This window comes from Strigops habroptila, chromosome 3 (assembly GCF_004027225.2).
Source record: "Strigops habroptila isolate Jane chromosome 3, bStrHab1.2.pri, whole genome shotgun sequence".
In the NCBI taxonomy this organism is placed as follows: domain Eukaryota; kingdom Metazoa; phylum Chordata; class Aves; order Psittaciformes; family Psittacidae; genus Strigops; species Strigops habroptila.
Window position 1 is genome coordinate 27,611,748 of NC_044279.2, and position 19,809 is coordinate 27,631,556.

Here is a 19,809-nt window from a genome sequence, read left to right on the forward strand (position 1 = left end):
GTACTTACAATTCAAGGAGAAACCTCTCCTTTGACAAAATAAAAAAAATAAAAAAAAAAAAAAAAAAAGTGCAGTTTTAATGCCAAATAAAAATGAGTGGTTTTCATTTGCATTCTTAGGAAAATCAGAGAACAAAGAAATTACTACTCAACCAACCAGATCAGGCTCAGGGATGACAGTACCCCAATCAAAATAGAAAATGTTTTCATTTATTTTGTGTTTTCATTCCAACTCAGCAAAATATAGTTAAACATATGAAATGTAAACAAACATTCCACTCACCCCAAGAAGGCTAATCTAAATTATTTTTTCTTATAAAATTTCTTTTTAAATGCCAAGTGTTAGACAGTGGTATTTATTAAGACATGAACAAACCCTGATTCAAAACATTTCTACTGAAACTACCTGGAGAACTCCTTTTTTAATCTTTTTTTCCCCTTTAAAAAATCCGTTCAGTAAATAGCAGTTACAGCTTTAAAATACATCACACTATTATCTATGTTATTAAAACATGCTGTAGATAGAATATACTGAGCTAAATGCCATTTGATCAATGTTCCCTAAAATAATAAAGATTCTCAACTGATAAAGAAAGGTACAATTTTGATTAGACTCAAATGAGCTGGTTTTTAAGATAGTTTCCAGTATCCATGACAACAGTTGCTTTGACAAGATGTGCATATGGCATTACACTGCCAGCTGGTGTGAACAATGTTTGAACTACTGCATTGAGATGCTGAGCAAACAGAAAAAGTTGCCACGTCTTAACCCTCAGGGAAGGCAGTCATCCCCTGATCAATTATGAAAAGACAGAGAGAGGGCTGCTACAGTCTGGCTCCAAGCAAGTTTTCTGAGGAGGCAGGCAGACATAGAAAACCAAAGTAAACAAACTGAATGCACTAGCACCATCTCCTTACAACATTGATTCGTCTCCCCATAGAAGGCTCTGGTACAAAGTTTGCAGAGCAGACTTTTAACATTTGGAGACATTCCCACAACAATCCTCGTATTGTTTCATCAAATTCTCAAGTAATTACAGGTCAACTTTACAAAGACTACACATTCCTCTGAACCTAAGCAACGAGACGCACAGAACCAACTTCTCTCCACCAAAAATAAATAGAAGTTAACATATTTCAAAGTACACTTGAAATATTTTGTTACCAAGGAACCACTGGATGCCCTGTTTCCTATGTGAATAGCATAATCTCTTCTGCACTCACAATTCTTGGGCAGATCCTAAGACAATTCTGCTCTGTCTGAGATCAGAGATAAACATATCTGTTGAGTTCAGGGGCACCAGAATTTGGTCCCAACATCTTGCAGTGGTTTAACCGCAAAACATGGATTAAATGCATGAACAGAAGATCTATGGTGAATTTATAATCCTTCCCAATCTTTAGAGCTCTCCAAAAGGGGAATTTGAATGGAAGTGAGAGAACTACTGCACTTCTGAATTCATGGGGGACTGTACAGCAAAACGAACTGCACCGCCCAGGGTGATACTGCTACCAGAGAAGAGATCCGGTGTTATGGAAAACGGGAAAAACCACAAAGATTATTATTTTCATTTGTGGCAGTTGCAGAAAATTCATTACACAGCCTTTATCTGGAAAAGAAATTGTAATGGTGTAATGCCGATGTAGACTTGCAAGTAACTGGAATATTCGGGAAGTTGTTTCAGGGTCCTCATCTTCCTTAGCAGCAGTCATCACACGTCAATGCAATAAAACAAGCAAGTATGCATCTGGTAAAGCTGTACATTTACAGTACTTGAAAATGAGAGAATTATGGCCTGCTGCAGCTTAGATTGAAGCTCAAAAGTATAATTTCAAATTGTGGCTAGCATACTCCAGTGAAATCAGCCTAAGAAAGCATGACTTCCTACCACTAACTACAGAAAGAGTCACACTTTATGAAAAAGCAAGGCAGCACAACAGGATATGTTTGCATAAAAGACTCTTCTACTTAAACTATTTTGATTCATATGCGCTGGTTGGGTTATCTTTAAAGGAGTAGAGGCTTATCTTGTAATACAGAATGTCTTATAAATGATGACTACCTGAATACTTCAGTGATCTTATTGTTGCAGTTTAGATTATTGTAAACACAGGAGATAGAAGAAGAACAGAAAACAATTTCAAGAGATCAGAGATGATTTAAAACTCATAAGGAGAAATCACTGTCAGCCTTTGTTCTTATAGCAGTTGTCATATAGTACTTTTTCCTCCTAGTGTGCTGCTTAACTTGAGATTTTGCTACTTGGTAAACAACCTCCCAGAAACACACTGTTAATTTCAAAGGATTATTACTGACATTATTCATAAGTGAGGATTATGATACTATAAAACATTCAGTTCTCCCAATTCATTTGCTGCTATTAAATCTTTGCAAAACAAATTGATGATTTGAAAGTGCCTTTCAAAATTCCTAGTTTAATATGTACACTTCAAGTAAACACCCGTCCCACGTATCATTTATAAATTTCAGTGAACTGATTTGATAATAACTCATGGTCTAAAAACAGTTCAATGAAGACAAACTAACAGACGTTTATAAATCTGGCAGATCAAAACGATGTTGAGTCCTACCTCAAGTTAGCAGCAAAAACAGAGTCTAAGGTAGTCAAACTCGTATCTAGTTTCCAGTAACATTTGTTTCAAATTTACTAGGCACTTTTCCTTAATTAAGTTATCTAAATTAGTAAAACTATACGAAAAAGTCAATGTAGACAAAAGCAATAAAAAGCACTCAGCATTAGAAATTATTTTAATAATGCAAATGAAAATCATTATAATGCTTTAAGTAATGGCTGTATAAGCAGGAAATTCGAGCATATGGTTTCCAGAACTCACTGTGTCTTCTAGTAAAATATTTATTGGGAACACTACTTCTTGATATTTACTGTGCTGCTTTGGCATAGCTAAAACATAAGCAGAACAAAAATGAGATTAATTGCATATAACTTATAACTCACTCTATTAGTTGATAAATTGTGGTAGATTTTGCAATTTGTTGGCGATACTCCTGTGAGATACAACTTGCTTTAATTTTGTATTCCAACCCCTTGTATTTAAGCATGCCTTAAATAATTTTTAAAGTTTTATCTTTCTAATTAAAGTGAAAGCTGTCACTAAAAGATGGTAAACTTATTACTTTGCTTTTAAAGAAGTAAATACATGTATATTTTTAGGAAACAGATGTCACTCATATCTTTCCTTTAAAAACAGGAATGTTTAACCTATCAGCCTGTTGCATTTGAGACGTTAAAATGAAAAATGACATCTACACCCATTAATATCGTCAATGTATAAACAGCACAGCGTGACACATTCTTGAGAGCTGAAGGCTACAAAATCTCTCTGAAACATAAATAACAAAGCACTCAGAAGCATATTTGATTTTGATATTCATCTCTGAGAAAAACACTGCTGCCTGGGCTTCTTATGAAAATAGATGCAGCCCAAATGGATCTCCTGTAATTGGTTTCAGATAGCGAGGTCAAAAGAAATGTGATACAAGAAACTATTATGTGGAACAGGCGAAACAAGAATGTTTATACAGGCACTCCCTATTTATACTGACAAGAGGTGTATACTTTGCAGATAACCAGAACCAAAAAACTTGCCAGAAGACAACCAGATTCTTTCCTTTTTCTAACTCCAAAGTCCGATTTTATTTTTTTCAAATGACTGCATACTCTAACATTCCTGCTGGACATAGAATAAGTTTCTGAACAGAAAATAAGTTTCCAAATGGCTGAATATGTCAAACGGGAGTCATCTCACTGGTAGCACTATGCAACTGAAACGTATCAACATGCTAAGCTGGATTTAAGGCCAAAGACTGCTCTGCACTGGTTGAATAAGAAGTTAACCAAATGATTACAACACTAAATTTATTAGAAGGATGACTTCAGGAGACCCTCTGCCCCTTTACGCCCTGCCATGGGCCCATTCTCCAGCTGGCTCTGAACAAGAAGTCCAGAGTTACCCATAGTTGTACAAGATCCTCAAAAGATGGTGACTTGAGACGACACTGTTCGATGCTTCCTAACAGCACCCAGATGATACTGCTAAACCTTTGTCTCTTGCTGACTGTGTTTTCCCAGAAAGTTCTCTAATGAATATCACAGCCAGTCAGCACAGCAGCTTATAAACTTTCCAAATGGAGTCGCAAAGCATTTAGCACTATTCAAGGAATCTTGAATTTAAGATGATCCAACCCCCTTTCAACAGCAGTGTCTCCAGGAGACTTGACAGGAAAAGCAAACTCCCATTTTCCTTAGTGAACAACACTCCTTTTCTCTAAGTTACACAAAGGAGATAAAACCTGTTGGCTGAGGACAAATGTGCCACACTGGAGAGCCCATGAAGCTAAGGAAATCCTGTACATAACTAAAATCCAAGCCACATAACCAGCCTGATTTCACCTAGGAGCAGTAGACTGAGCAATTATTACAGTGTTTTCCTACAGAGGAGGAAAAAAAGCACCAGACAGCTAAGGCTGTTGGAACCCATCTCAAGGAATATATTCTCTAAGAAATCTAGATGGTCACTGAGAAGGATTTTGCTCAATTAACCCATCATCCAAGTATGCAAACACTCAAACAAAAAAGATTTGTGTCTTCTGCATCTAGATCAGCAACTGCAGACAGCCCAGATGTTCAATGTGCACAACTTCAGCAGCTAAACTGCAGAGTGCCCTGAAGCCCTGCCTAATGGTAGAAAACAAATCTACAATAGTACAAAATATTTGAAATTAAATTACGCTCAAGATGAAGAGGCAATAGCCTGGGACATTGTATAACCATCCCAAGTTCTCCTACCACCAGGCTGTTAGATAGGACAGAAACTGGTGGTGGCCACTGGGTGCTGTACGGAGCCCAACCCTGCAGGGTGTGATTAAGACAACACTGAATATGCCTGAAAACATTTACTGTATTGATGCTAAAGGAATTTGTGCAAATGAATGCCTGGCTCCTGGATCCCCAGGCTGCTCAGCTATTCCAAGGCTGGGGAAAATTTGTGTTTGTCCAGGACAACTCCTTGTGCCTGTGGAATTTCAAGATAAAAAGGCAGAACACTTTGAGAGTTAGGTGGCAAGTGGTCATACTTACATTCCTCATGTGCTTCATTTTAGAAACATAAGAATTTCACTGGATCTGGCCCTCATTTTCTTGGACTGAAAGCACTTTGTTGGTTTTATTTTGTTTGGTTTGTTGGGTTTTTTTTGGGGGGAGGTGTTTGCTTTCTTAGGCTGATTCTGCCAGTTTCAGCATCCTGAGGCTCTGATTTTGATTCAGATTTGTGGTCTTCCCTGTAATACAAACAACACTAGAAGAAGAGATCCTCAATCTACCTGAGCTTCTGTTCTGCCCTAATGTTATCCAGGATTAATTTGCAACTGAAGAGAAAAAGTAACAATAATAAACTGATGAATGCAACATGAAGTCTCATAATACTGTTTAATAAAAGGGAATTAATCACATAATTGTCATAAACCTATTTTCAAACAGCAATCTATCAGAGAGAAATTATGCATCTGTAGTTATTGACCTTTCATTTTACCATGACTGATTCGTAATTAGACTAGTTTTGTGAAAAATAATAGTTAATTACCAGATTTTTTTCACTCTAATTGTTTTGGCAATTTTTTTTTTGTTTAGTGTCTTACTTTTTCCCTATGTGAAGGATGCTAAATAAATACAGGGCACTAATAACTTATCAGCTGACATATTTCATTTTATAAAGCAAATTTAGCTTCTCTGAATATAACCCAATTTAATGGATACTAAACACTGTTTCAAAAACAACTTTTTCATTTTTCCTGTCCATTCTTTGGCTGACCAAGAACTAGAGACAGAACACCCACAACAGTGACTTGCTTTCAATTCCCAGTGGCATTTGCAGGGCTCTTCTGTGTAGACATGAGTCTGCACTGGTCATTAGGGCTACACATCAGACCACGTGTAACATGGTTCATGACAGCAAACCCAAATGCCGTGTCCACAAAGCTCGGACCACGTGAAGAATCCAAATGTCAGGGTAAGGAGAGAATGCGGCCCGCACCAAAGCTGTGTTCCAACCCGACAATCTCCTTTCTTTCATCCCACATGCCTGAACTTAACTTTCCTTTGGTAAACACAGCAGCAGGCGATCTACCCTTCATTCCTACTACTTACATTACGCAGCAACTAACTGAATTAATAAAATGAAAACAAAACCAGCACACACATCACATACCAGCACCACAAGCTCACAAATGTCCTGCCACTGCTATTTTCTTGCATCTGGCGTTGCTTTTAGAAAACTGGGACATGTAATAGCTAAACATAAGAGCTGAACTCCTAGTTTTACAGGAACAGAGTGTGGCAATGGCGGCATGTACATTTACCACATGAAAACGGGCATGAACTATTTTGCATGATAATCAGATAGCAGATACATAAAAGCCATTTAAGCGTGCTTAAAGAAAAGAACTATCAATACAGCTATCCCATGTGTGAATCCAGAAATAAAACAGATCCTTAAAATTATTATACGTTTATATAATGTTTTTATATATGGTACAAATGTGTACGTATCCTTAATTTGAAAGGAATTGGTTAAAAAAAGACCTTCTTTCAAGTCTGCCCATTGTAGACATTCACTTATTGGCTGTGAAGCCTACTTTCAATTAGAGCAGTCTGAAACAAAGTAGTGTTGGCTTAGGTGGAATAATAGCTGGTTTGATGATTTATAAATAGGAAAAGAACTGATGCAAATGAAAGCAAGAGTGGTCCCATTTGTACTAAAATCAAAATGCAGAGCAAATGTGGGAGGAAAAAGAAACACAGTATCTAGGGAAGCATTATAATGGTAGGCTGTTAGAAGGCAGCAGTTTTAACTGATAGAAATCTGAAAGGAAAATTTATAAATTAAAGACAATGAAATCAGCATGGAGATTATTAAGCAAATGATTAACAAAAACCATTATCAAGATATAAACTAAACCAGAAGGTGAAGCAGATATAAAACAAAAGGAAACATGCACTCAAACATTTTGTTTTGGCCAACAGCAAGATTCCTAAAATAGAACCTAAAAATTTGTAAGGACAGATGTGAGGACTGATTAATTTTGTTAAGTAATATAGAGAGGTAAATTAACATGTGAAGAACAAATGCCAAAACGGTATTTACCCTAGAACAGCCTTAGCCATTTAGAAGGCAAAAAATACATACTTCTATCTTTAACACTTATTTTCAATTAAGTAGCATTCTGCACAGTGACTGGTAAAGGAGCATTGACACAAAGCATCATAAATAAGCACAGATTCCTTATCCCAATACCCTGCAAGCTAGAAACCAAAGCTATCTGTCAAAGAGTATGGATCTACATGGTGCCAAAATAATTACAAATAAAGTTACAGTAATTATACAAATCAAACCCTCTCACCCAACCCAAATGTGAGGAATTACATATTTATTGAACAGCTACTGATTGAAAGGGCTCCAGTTATTTGAACAATAACTAATGTGATCAGTTATTGTTCCATATCCATAGACATAAGTGAGACTGCAACTAGAAAAGGAAATATTATCAAGGTGGTCATACCATATTCTGCGGTACGGGAGGAAGGCACAACAGCCATTACTGAAATATCCAATTGATAATCAGTGGAGAAGAACAAAATTAATGGCTGGGTTTCACACTGGATATTATATATTTAAAGTTTCTCAAATATTTTTAATAGATCTAACTATTGACATTCAGTTCTTATAAGGACATAAAGAAATCTCAAATTTAATATATATAACTATGATGACGTATTAAAGATATAAATCAATACTGTCATGTTATGACAAAAGCAAACTAGGACATATAAATGGAAGTGTCATATATATTAACCTGATACTTTTTCCACTTTATTCAACTTTCTGAAGACTCAGATAGTGAACTGTGCCCAGCTTGGGGCACAGTATTCCAAGGACGTGGACCATATGACCAGTGACCAGAGAAGAGCAGTATAATGATGATGATGAGAAAATCCAGGCTATGGGATAGCAGAAGTCTGATCATAGAAACAGGAAATAAAAAACCCCAACCCTCTAAAGCAACAGCAGTCTTCAGCAAGTTTCTGCATGGAATGAATTAATTGTATTCCATGGGTAGGATAAGCAAGAATGGTCGTAAACTGAATCCAGGGAGATTTCATTAAATTTAAGAAAAACTTTCCAATGGTAGGGATTGTGAAGGAGTACAATAAATTCTGTAGGAATTGCAAAACCCTTGTCACTGGACCTGTTTAAGAAGCATCTTCAGGAGCAACTAAAAGCAGTGATTCTGCTCTGGGACAGAGAAGATCTTTAGAAGCATCCTTCAGCCCTGTTTTATTTGATTGTGTGGTTCCTATGAAATCATGCCAAGTTCGGATTACTGTCATGTCTAACACCTTGCTACATTTCAAATAACACCATGTTCTCATAAACTGAGCATCATGAAGCTTCAGCATGGTTTGTTTCCATGGTGAGCTGCGCACACAGGCTCACTCTTTGGAATTTTCCGACCTTACATGACCACATTTGTGTTTACCAGACTATCCTTGAAATTTTGGACTGAACAGAGAAATGGTTTATACAGAACACGACATGGCTTAAAACTAAGCACTCTGTGCCCTAATTGCAGTCAGAGCCATCTGGGCAGGATTCTTGTGTCCTCATCACCAATTATGGGCACAACAGTAGCAGAAAATAAGATTTTCTTGATATTACAATTCTTACTATAAAAAATAGAGGCCTTGCTGAAATGGAGACCTAGGAAGGGGAGAGAAAAACAAGGCACAAATGAGAGTCTGAAGCACAGCATGATCAACTTAAGTCACACATCTCCACGCACATGAAAAACCAAGCCAAAACACATTGACTATTAAAATTTAGTGTGAGTTTAAATCTAAATCTGCAATAAAAAAACTTAAAGTATCTTTGATAACCTGATTTCAATCATGTTTTTAATGAAATTATTTGATCAAAAGTTACTACATAGTCTAAGCTACTTAAAAAAATCAGTCATTATTGTTAAAGTTAGATCAACTGAAATCCTATGGAGTCCTTTTTTTTTTTTTTCTTTTGGATATTTTTCTAATGCTTTTTAAAACTTTAGTTGGCATCAAGAACTCCAGGTACATATTCAATACAAGAATAATTAGGGGAAGAAACTAGAAACATGAATGTAAATTGGCAATACAATAATAGCCATTTCATTTGTATTTTTTCAAGGTTTTTGATAAATCTTTTGGAGGAAGAAGTGCAGACCTGTCTGGAGTTAAAAAAGAAAAAACGAACAGTAAAAACGCTGATATGAGATCAAGAAGTAAATTATGCAAATAAACAGCCTATTTTCTAGACACTAGACTTATCAATGGTGCCATTCAGCAATAGTTATGAGTGTGCTGACAACACAAGGTCTGATCTAAACTCCTTTGCGACTTCTATCTGAAGCATTAAAATATGCTACTAAGAGTGGATGTGAGCTCTGGAGGAGCCTCTATACCATGATCACAAATTAATTAATACGTATGTACGTGCAAAGTAACACATTCATTCCCACACATAAAACTTTTTTTTCCTTCAAGGAAATGCTTATATTCTGTGGAAAACCCAACAAAAGTAGCACTGGTTAGCTGTGCATCTCTCTGGAAGAGCTACCTTCATGTGCGGTCTACTCTGACCTGCCTGAATTACTACAGTTGCAGCTTTCCTCTTGGGCTGCTTATCTACTTCTTAACAATTTTGGTGCATTTGGTGATGACCTAGCAGGCATGATCCAACATGCAGACCTCTGTCTCTGAAGAATCCAAATCTTCAGGTTCTTGCTGTAGCTGGCAAATGAGTTGATGAGCTGTATGTTTGGAAGGGTAGCCTTAACAGCCCGTGTAGACAGAGCTACTGAGAAAGAATTCTCCACTTTGGAGACTTTTAAGAGTGAAGATTATAGCAAGAGCGAAATGACAAAGAGCTTTAATTTTAAGCTAAAATGCAAGTGAAGACAGACAGGCAAATGTCCTCAGGCTCCTCATCCTACTTTCAGCCCTTGTGAGGAGATCTGGGAGGGAGTATACTCTTTATGATTAGAAACGTGCAGGGATGAGAAAGAAAAGACCTGAAGCTAGCAAAAATGTTTTGCAGAAGAGGAATAGAGAGATGTTTTGCAATTCCCAGGGCGTTTAGGTGCTGGAGAAATTATAGCAACTGTACAAGGAATTCCCAAGGAGTATACATGAGCAGCACCAACAGGTTAGGCATTTGAATTAAAACGTAGATGTTCCAATCACACTTCATCAAGCTTGCCCAGGAAAAACTGATCTTTATTATATTGCCCTGGCATCTGCAGTAATCTTCCTAAACAGCAAGCTAATCAAGGAATTATAATAATAAATATGCCTGGGGCATTATCATCTTTAGAAGAATTTGTAAAAGCAGACACACCCAGTTATGTTGGTGCCAAACATATGTAATACTTCACATCAGTTAAAGTCTCTTCTGGCATAAGATTGTAAAGATTTCCTCTGAACCATGAAGCATATCTTGTGTAATCACTATCACTAGCATGCACGTCAAAAAAAGCACTGGCAACCTAGGCACATGACCACAATATGCTGGAAGTGAAGTTTAGATACAAATTTTACTCCTTTTATGCTTTCAACTACTCTTACTTCACAAAAACCAAATCCTTAACTTCAGTCCTCTACCATGTCTCGTCATCAACTTTATACGGTCAAAACTCAGTTACTAGTCTTCTCTTCTAAAGACCTCCCCTTTACACATCATGCATAGTTTAGATTCCAAATCCTTGAAGTATTTTCCAGATTCTTCTTTCTATAATACCTCTTTTTCTTCTTATTACATTTGAAACCTTATCAATCTGTAACAATTCATCTACCTTCCTCTTTTTACCTATCAAAAATTCTGGATTCTGTCTAGAGATTGTTTTATGTGAGAAATCAAGCCATCACTATCGCACTTCCTTCCTTCCAACACTTGCACGCTCATGGCCTCCAAGGCATCTATGAAAAAAAGCAGATGAGGGGTTTATTTCCCTCATTGCGCACTTTACACTTATCCATTAAAAATAAACATGCATGTCCATACTTGCATACTTACATATGCAAAAACGTATTCTTTAGATGCTTCCTTCTCCCTTGCTCTGCCTGCGCAACTTACACCCACACAGGAGAGCAGACCCCAGCACAGGAGGGGCCAGATCATCAGCCCTCATAGCATTGCTGCTCCACACATTGGGAAAAAAGTAACAAAAGAGCCCAATCTCACAGTTAATCCAAAAATTATTCTTAAATAGAAACTGGTATCTATCCCTGCATCAAATGTCTTGTGCAGATTCTTTGCAGTGTTTTTACAGTCAATTTTGAAAATGGCAAACTGATAATCGAATTGGCATTGTGAATTATTTAAATAAATCCACAGAAGTACCATCACGGTGTGAGACTGCACTGGATGGATTGAAGAAACACTACACTTCTGCAGCCTGTTCACACACATCCCTTAATTAGAAATGCTACATTTTCTTCCCTGAAACTAAAATTACCTAAATAACCTGGATACTTACACCCGTCCTCCCAAACCTTATCCTCTTTTTCAATTAAGCCTTTCTTGCTGTATCACTCCCTGGTAGTTTTGCAAAATGACAGACTTTTCTCTCTCTGACCAATGACCTACAAGATTTTCAAACCTGCTGCAGTCTCACCTTCTACAGTTTACCAACAATTTAAACTTCCCTATGGATTGCCAACCTTTCCAATGGACGCTGCATTTTGTCTTCCAGTTTAATGTCAGTATTTTATTAAATATTTTTTCAACAGTTCCTTGTGTCTAGTCTTCAAGTGCTCCCATGCAGTCATACATGCAGAGATCGAGAGGAGCAAGGCTTTCCAACGACAGATAAAGGCTTTCAAAATTTAGTAACTGTATGAGCTATAGAGCAGAATCTTTTATGTCATACAAGTGTACTTCATCTAGGTGGGATATGGGCAGTATTTTTAGGATACCAAACTCTTTACAGTGGCAGATAAGAATAATAAACTGAGTTCTAGTTCTAAGCTAATCACCATTTTACGTGCTACTTTCAACATACAGTGCTCATTTTACAAACATCAGTAGATAGATTTGGGACTGCAAAAGAACAGTGAACAGATATAAAGCCCTTTTTTGTTTACCTCAGGTGTGATGATCTGATACTACTTTATTGCTTCTAATATTGCCTTTTAACTTGATTGACTAGGCAGAAGGCAGTGCATCTTATCTGTGAACATTCATCTGTTTTCTTCCTAGATCATCACTTCTTCATACAATGACTTGCAAGTATCACACAACAATGGATCTACTCCTGACTAGATATTTTGATACTATCATAGCGTTACAATGTGTATTAAATTTTACTTTAGTTATTTTAAACTTTTTATTCCATCTATTAGAGATGGATTTTTTTATTTTCCAGGACAAAATGTAGATAATTCCAGCTCTGAGATCTGGGAAAAATATATGACAGACATCATAGCATTACAGCATTTTTAGTTGAAAGGCCTTGCCTTTTATGAGAAAGCCTTCTGGATGGCATCTATTAGTCTACTGCAATTCCCAGGGCTTTTCTTGTGCCATAGGACAGCAGACTGAAGAATTAAAATGGGAGAGAAACCATTTCATGTCAGGACTTTGGGATGGCTTTGAAATACTTTCTGGAGAACAGTTTATAGCATAAAGCTTATGTTGCTACCTGAAGGCAGAGCTGTGGCCAGCAGGTGAAACAATCTTTGATTTTAGATGAATGTCAGAGGTTCCTACCCTCTTTCCTGCAATCCCTGGCTTCATTAATATCACTAAGACAGGAATGCTACAAGCACTTCCATGTTTATAGTTACAAAAAAAATATAGGGAATGCATTACTGAGAAGGGTAGGATGACAATATTATTTTTACCAATTCTATCAGGCTTCACCCACACTGATAAACCAGTGAGTGCCTGAGAATGTGATTTTCCATGCCAGCAAGCCATGAATACCACTCTTGGCACACTCTTTGACCTGTGCTGACCCCCACTCTCCCAAGCCATGCCCAAGCACAGCTCTGCAATCAGACTTTTCCAAGTACCAGTCTCACTAGGGAACTGGATGCAGCCCATCTAGTTTTCAGGGCTAAAATGCTTATTAGCTCAGGTGTGTCTCACCCTGTGTCAGCTGCCCCTTTTAGCATCCAGAAATTGTATTCTTAATACTAGTGCAGATCACACCTCTGTGCTCAGAACAGTTGAGCCATACGTTGTTTCAGAGCCTTTTTTAGCCAAAGTAGCCAGGGTGTGATTTTGGGATGGTTTGGGAGAGTTTCAAAGGACCATGATTTCATAGTGCAACAGGCTGGAAAAACAAACTGTTGTCAGAAACAACAGCAATAAACACCCCTTGGTGGGGGGTTTCCTTTCATTCTAAAGTATTGCAGCAGGTACCTCCAACATCCCACAGTGTGTCTGATGAGTTTTAAGTACCAGTTTTATATGGACACTTTAAGCATCTGGGATGAGTTTTACTTCTTAAATAAAAATTATGGCAACAGCCACTGTTTTATGAAAAGCCTTTATATATATATATATCTCGAAGAAGAAGAAGCAGGGGGGAAAAAACAGATTTGACTGCAAAGCATCTGTTTCCAGAGTTCCTGTCAATCAAATCCTCAAAAATAGTACTGTATTACCATTTCTGTAAATTCTAATGAGGTTGACAATATTTTTCATCTTCATGTTTAGGCACTTAAGACTGAGAATTCAGAGTTATGTAATTTGACAAAGTCTGCAGAGAAAATAATTTTCAGAGCTCAGGTTAGTCACCACCTCCAAGAATGCTCCAGCTCTTCATGCTGGCACTGAACCCTCTGTGCTACAGCTGAAGGAGCAAGCAGGCTCTTCAGCAAAGCTGGCTCAGGCTCTGGCAACCAGATGATGGGGAATATTGTAAAGGCTTTGGGGTATCATCAGTGGCTACGGCCATGTGTGATCTGCACAGAGCTAAGTCAACAAAGTAAAAAGGCTCAACTTCAAGCACAAAGGATTATTTTAATAAAATATTATTTTTAAGGATACTGTGAAAATGAAAAGAGCCAGGAATTTGTTTTTAAATATTTTAAAATATTTTTTTCTTTCTATTTTTCTGCATCAAAATTTGTGAAGATTCTGGCTAGAGGCTGTGCCTTTACAAAGAGTAACTGAATTATTTCTCCATTGCCAAAAAGACACAGAGAAAAGGAGAATCACAGAAAGACTACATGGACTAACATTGTAAATTACAGACAACTTTTAAAAAAAGATTTCCAAGTGCAAAGAGAATCACAATTGAATAGCACCAGAATAAAAACAATGGAACTAACGTTGAAGAGAGATTAAGTTTCTTCCTGACTCAAAGGCATTTAAAAAGACTCGTATAGTGATCAGAGTATAACAATCAGGCCAGCACAGTATCATTGAGAATATATATTCTGGTGACTAGAGATGATTACACTACTCAGAAAAATAAATTAATTTTACTTAAGCTGACTTCCTTAATCTTTAAGGCAAGTGTTTCTTTGACTAGTTTGACACAGTTAAAGCAGTATAGATACTCCCTCTATTATAACAAGCATTGGCAGACTCTGTAACTACAAAGTAAGCACTTTCACTGACCTAACAGGCCACATTCCTTGATATTTGGACACATGGAATGCACTCAAGCTTTTACATCATCTTGCAAGACAAGATATATCACTATTTAGATTGTGAATTAATAGTATTCCAAAGCAGACATTTTGTGACAAAGTTAACCCCCTTCCCTCCACAACTAAGAGCAATGACTGCAGAATTTTTTACCTCTACCAATCAATATAATTGCTAGAAGAAGCAATTTCTGAAATTTTGCCAAGTGGAACCAACTTGAGCTTTCACTTCCCAGAATGTAACCTTTTAGAGGCAAAGTTTTCTTAACATTTCTGCATATATGAGAACCAAAAGCAACTCTTTACTGAGAAGTAATCTCTACTGTAGAACATATTTTTTAAGAATTCCAAATATTATAACCCGTATTGTTTCTAGCATAGCAGAATTCTGGTTTTGGTTTGGTTTGTTTTTTTCCTAGGTGTTACAAGAAGACAAAATAATAAAAACTAATGCTTCAACAGCATAGTTTTATAAAAATTGAAAAGGAATGATAAAGAGAAGGGTATTTATACTTAAGAACAAAGAAAGGGAATCACCAATGTACATTCACACAGTCATAAATTACTATATTGTAAAATGTGGCAACTGAAGAGAGAACTGTATCTAAATAAGATGCATGATTGCACATCTGCTAACACAAAATCTAAGTTCTTTGCCTCTAAAACCTGCCACAAGCCATATGTATTCCTTCACACTGCAATACAGCTTCAGCAAATTTCCTGAATTTCTCAGCTAAAAATAAGATTTTGGGAACAGAGGGAATTCAACATTTCATATGGTGGCCTTTAATGCATCCTCAAAATTGAACAATTAGTCAGACCAAAGTCTGTACCCAGACTTGCATTTCTTAAACTGTTTTCCATATAGAAAGGAATAAAAGCTTCTGACAAGGAAAGAAAGAAGGGACAAGTCAAATCTGTGCTAGATTAAATAGTTATACTGTTAAGTTTTACCATATGTTGATTGTCCAAAACATTATAAATAAAATTGAGTATAAAACACTTTTTATACAGAGAGGTGTTCAACCAGTACAAATTAGCTGCAATTAAATCCTGCCCTTGCTGATTACTGTATGTGTTCAACTGACAGTCTCTCATGTCTACTCACACTGTAGCTCATTTCAAGCAATATCCAACCATATACAAATTTCAAACAGATTTAAATCACTTCAGACTAGTAAGGAAGAAATGCAAAGTGACAGTGAAATTCAAGGTACAGACAACTCTGTTCTGCTACGAGTTGCAAGAACGGGCAGATATGGTTCACATGAACAGGGCACCTCCCACCAGTGGTTGAAATTTTTGTAGGATTCTCAAGTCAGATATAAATGTTTCTGGATAATAACTCCCTCTTCTTTTCTTTTTCTTCTGTGCATGTGTGTTTAATGTTAAGGGAAGATGCCAGATGGATGGTTTTGGAGATTAAAATGCCCTTTTTCTATATTGAGGGGAAGTTCAGCATAGCCAGCTGCAGGAGAAACTAAATCAATGTAGCCTGCTACTGCCTCCTTTCAAGGGGCAGAAAAGTAATTCTATTTCCATGCTCGTTCACTCTTCATTTGTTGCTCTGATTATGCCAATTAGAGAAGTCCTTTTAACGATGCAGGCATCTGCCTCCTAGAAATCTTACCTGTCTGTTTATATGCTTGCAGAGCGAATTTGATATAGATCATTTAACTATCCCCAGCGATGAGTGAGGAGATAAGCTACAGACTGAGAGGTAAACACTCTGACGAGCCATTTATACTGTTTCTGCCTTAGTGTGCTCTTTCGTTTACTATGGGATACAGACTGCATAAACTTCAACACATATATCTATAAATAAAATGTATATTCTAGAAATTTCCTTTAGGCTGGAAGAAATTTTTGGACTGTTTTTACTGCAGAAATGTACAACTGTCACAAATGTAGGGACCAAAGAGAGAACTGTATCTAAGTAAAATGCACAACTGCACAAGTGCTAACACAATATCTAAGTTCTTTACCTCTAAAACTCATTAGTTTACAATTATTTCTTTTCTACTATAATGAATGTCTAATTCATACATTCTGCTTAGTTCTCTTGGGAACACATGATTTATTTTCAAATTAAATTCAAATTCTTTATTCTCCAAGTCCTAGTCAACTTGACCCCTGAAGAACTTCATCTTCATTTTTCCTTCTAATATGTGTCAGCTTTCTTTTTCTGCTTATGGTCGTCTTCTTCCCTGGGTGACTCCAAGGGTTTCCTTATGCTGACCTACATGGAAGGCTCATCTTCCCTTGTGTTTTTGCTTCACTCAGAAACTTAAAATCTTCCCTCAAAACTTTCTCATTTCAGTTAGCTTCCTAATACAGACCTTAATTTTCTCTCTTTCCAAATTGCCCCTGAATTTCAGGACTCTTCTTTAAGCTTAAATAAATTAAGAAAATAACTAACAAAAAAGCCCAGAACTAAATGGCATTAACAAGATAGATACATATGTAATAGAGGGATTTCATGATATTTTACTTCTTCTTACTCCTGTTCTTTACTGTTCTTTTCTCCTGCATTTTAATCACGGTCGAATCTAATTCATATGCTGTGATTGGTATGTTTAAAATAGTTCCAAGGGGTTGAAAGATGTTACAGCTTTACAGTGCAACTGTATTATTTTGCTTACAGTAGTAACTGTTCAAAATATAGTAACTTCATATCAAAATATGAAGTTCCAAATGCAGTAACAGCAGAAGTAAACCCTTTTTAATAATTCGTGATTTTAAAATACACCATGTTATTTTGCATGCAACAGTAGCTGCAGTTAAAGTCACTCTTTCCTGTGAATAGAACACACATAAGTAACAGGGGTTTCTTACATGACACATGTAAAGCAGAGTACTGACATGCACACAACAACATTTAACGCATTAAGGTAACTGAGGCCACTGGGAGACAGATTTGCCAGGACAGAGGAGACCTGGACTGTGCATTAACACTTGGGCACAGTCTACAAGGAAAATGAACCTTTTCCTTAGGAGCTGGGCACTGTTTTGCAGGCAAAAGGGAAACTGAAAGCGGGTGCCAGGGCCATGTTCAGACCCCACTCCACAGTGGTAACCACATTTGCCCACAACTGACTTCATCAATCAGAAACGTGCCATGTGAAATGTTAACAGTGAAATAAAGAACAGCCAGAAGACTGAACAGCCGAGAGCACAGAAAAAGAAATTACATTAAAAAAAACACTCCTCATTAGTCTTTTGTTTCCTGAAATACATTTTAGTATAGTAAAAACCAAATTAGCTACACACAGTGTAGCACTGACTCATGTGGCTTCAGCTGGGACATTTCAAAAGATCCTGGTAACGAAAGGAAAGGTGTTTACAGTCTTTCTTTGCTTTTGTTTGTGGCCTTTGTTTTGTTTTGGTGCTGGTGGTGTGGGTTTTTTGTTTGTTTGGTGGTTGGGTTTTTTTCGGGTTTTTTTCATTGGTTGTTTGGCGGTTTTTTTAATGGTAACAAATCTTTTAATTTCCTTGAAGTTTTTTTACAACAGCCCTAAATTTGGCAACACAAAAATCTGCTCATTTCTGAAAATCCTGGCCATTGTCTCTATGACTGGATGCAGTCTGCCCTCTGTGCTTTGAGACCGAGAATTCAAAAATGCAGACCTAAAACAGCCAAGCTGCCCCTTTTTATCTGGAGGCTTTGGGTATCCCCCAAGACTTTTATATAAATGTAGTGCGCTATGGTTTACATTAGAAAAGGAAACATTTATCTTATCACACTGATATCGGCTCAGTACAATATTACATTCTGGAATAAGAAAATATTGCAACTTTTCTTGAAAAGGTCAAGAGGTACTGTTTATCTTCGGGGCATAATGAATTACATCGCATTGCCTCCCTAAGAACTCCAAAAGAACAGAACATGTTTTGACGCATAATGCACAACTCAGTGCTCTGAGACAGTAGATGGAATAATAAACAAAGCTGTAGTGTAATATTTCCAGCTTCAAAATTCTGTATAAATACAAACCTGTGTGAGAAACCTGGTTAGCAGCTGGTGCTTTCACTACTAAGAAAACTATGAGGAACAATTCTAATAAGGGATGACCTACAAACCTTTTCAACCTCTTAACTGCATGCTAAATTAAAGTTTACTTACTTACATTATTCTATGTTAAACTTTATAGCTGCTCAGCAAGGTAATGTAACAGCTACAAGTTTATGGCTTCCACTTTTGTAGTCAGAACACACCTTTTTATTTATGAAAATCACATTCCCTGTTATGTCCGATCACTTGGTTTATGCTGCAAGGATTGCACTCTCAATTCACTCTTACTGATCGCTAAATATTGCTCTCTGTTCTGAAATATTTCAAGTTAAGTTTTACAATAAGTGATCAGAAGAGAAAAAAAAATAATTAAATCATGATAACTTAATCTGAAGTCCCAACAATAGAGACTCATGTCTCCTATTTCCTGCATTAAACCCAGTAACTTAAGAGAGAAAATTTTAGTGTAAAATCTATGATGATATTTACCAGGCAAAAAATGCTTTGCCCACAAGAAGCAACAAAAACACAAGTAAATTTTTCAGAACTTGATCTTCCAACAGCAGCTTATCTATACTTCACAAGTTGTCTATGAAGAATATTTAATATGAAGTAATATGTGACTTAGTCCTGTATAATAATTTTTGAAAACGAGAAACTGAACTAACAAATGAACAAAGGTCTGTGAGAAAAAAAAAGGAGAAATAAACTAGACTAGTGGCAACCCAATGCTCTTGAAAACTCTAGTGAATGCTCTTGAATCTCTAGTGCTCTGCAAAGTTCTCCCTGTAATAATATTTTGTCTGGTGGGTCTCTGCATGCCCCTTTTCTGCTCAGAGCTGAGGTGCTTATCTGCTACCTTCTAGCTACGATTGCTGCAGAGATCTTTTCCTTACTCTGTTCAGTTCAATTTCAAAACAGTGATCACAGTGCTCAGTTTTTAGTTCACCTCTTAATACAGGAAAGAAGTAGTACTTACAGAGCTGGAATTTGTCTCAGATGGCAGGTGAGAGCTAACAGTACCAGGTCTTGTAATCTGCTCACTCAATACAAGAACTCACATTTCAAT

The 19,809-nt window shown here is 36.8% G+C and overlaps 1 protein-coding gene across 1 annotated transcript in view; it reads right to left on the bottom strand.

The window, feature by feature from the left end:
• The window catches only part of FOXP2 (forkhead box P2), a 415,715-nt gene that overhangs the window by 125,745 nt on the left and 270,161 nt on the right, over positions 1-19,809 (bottom strand). The gene's annotated exons all lie outside the window — the stretch shown is intronic.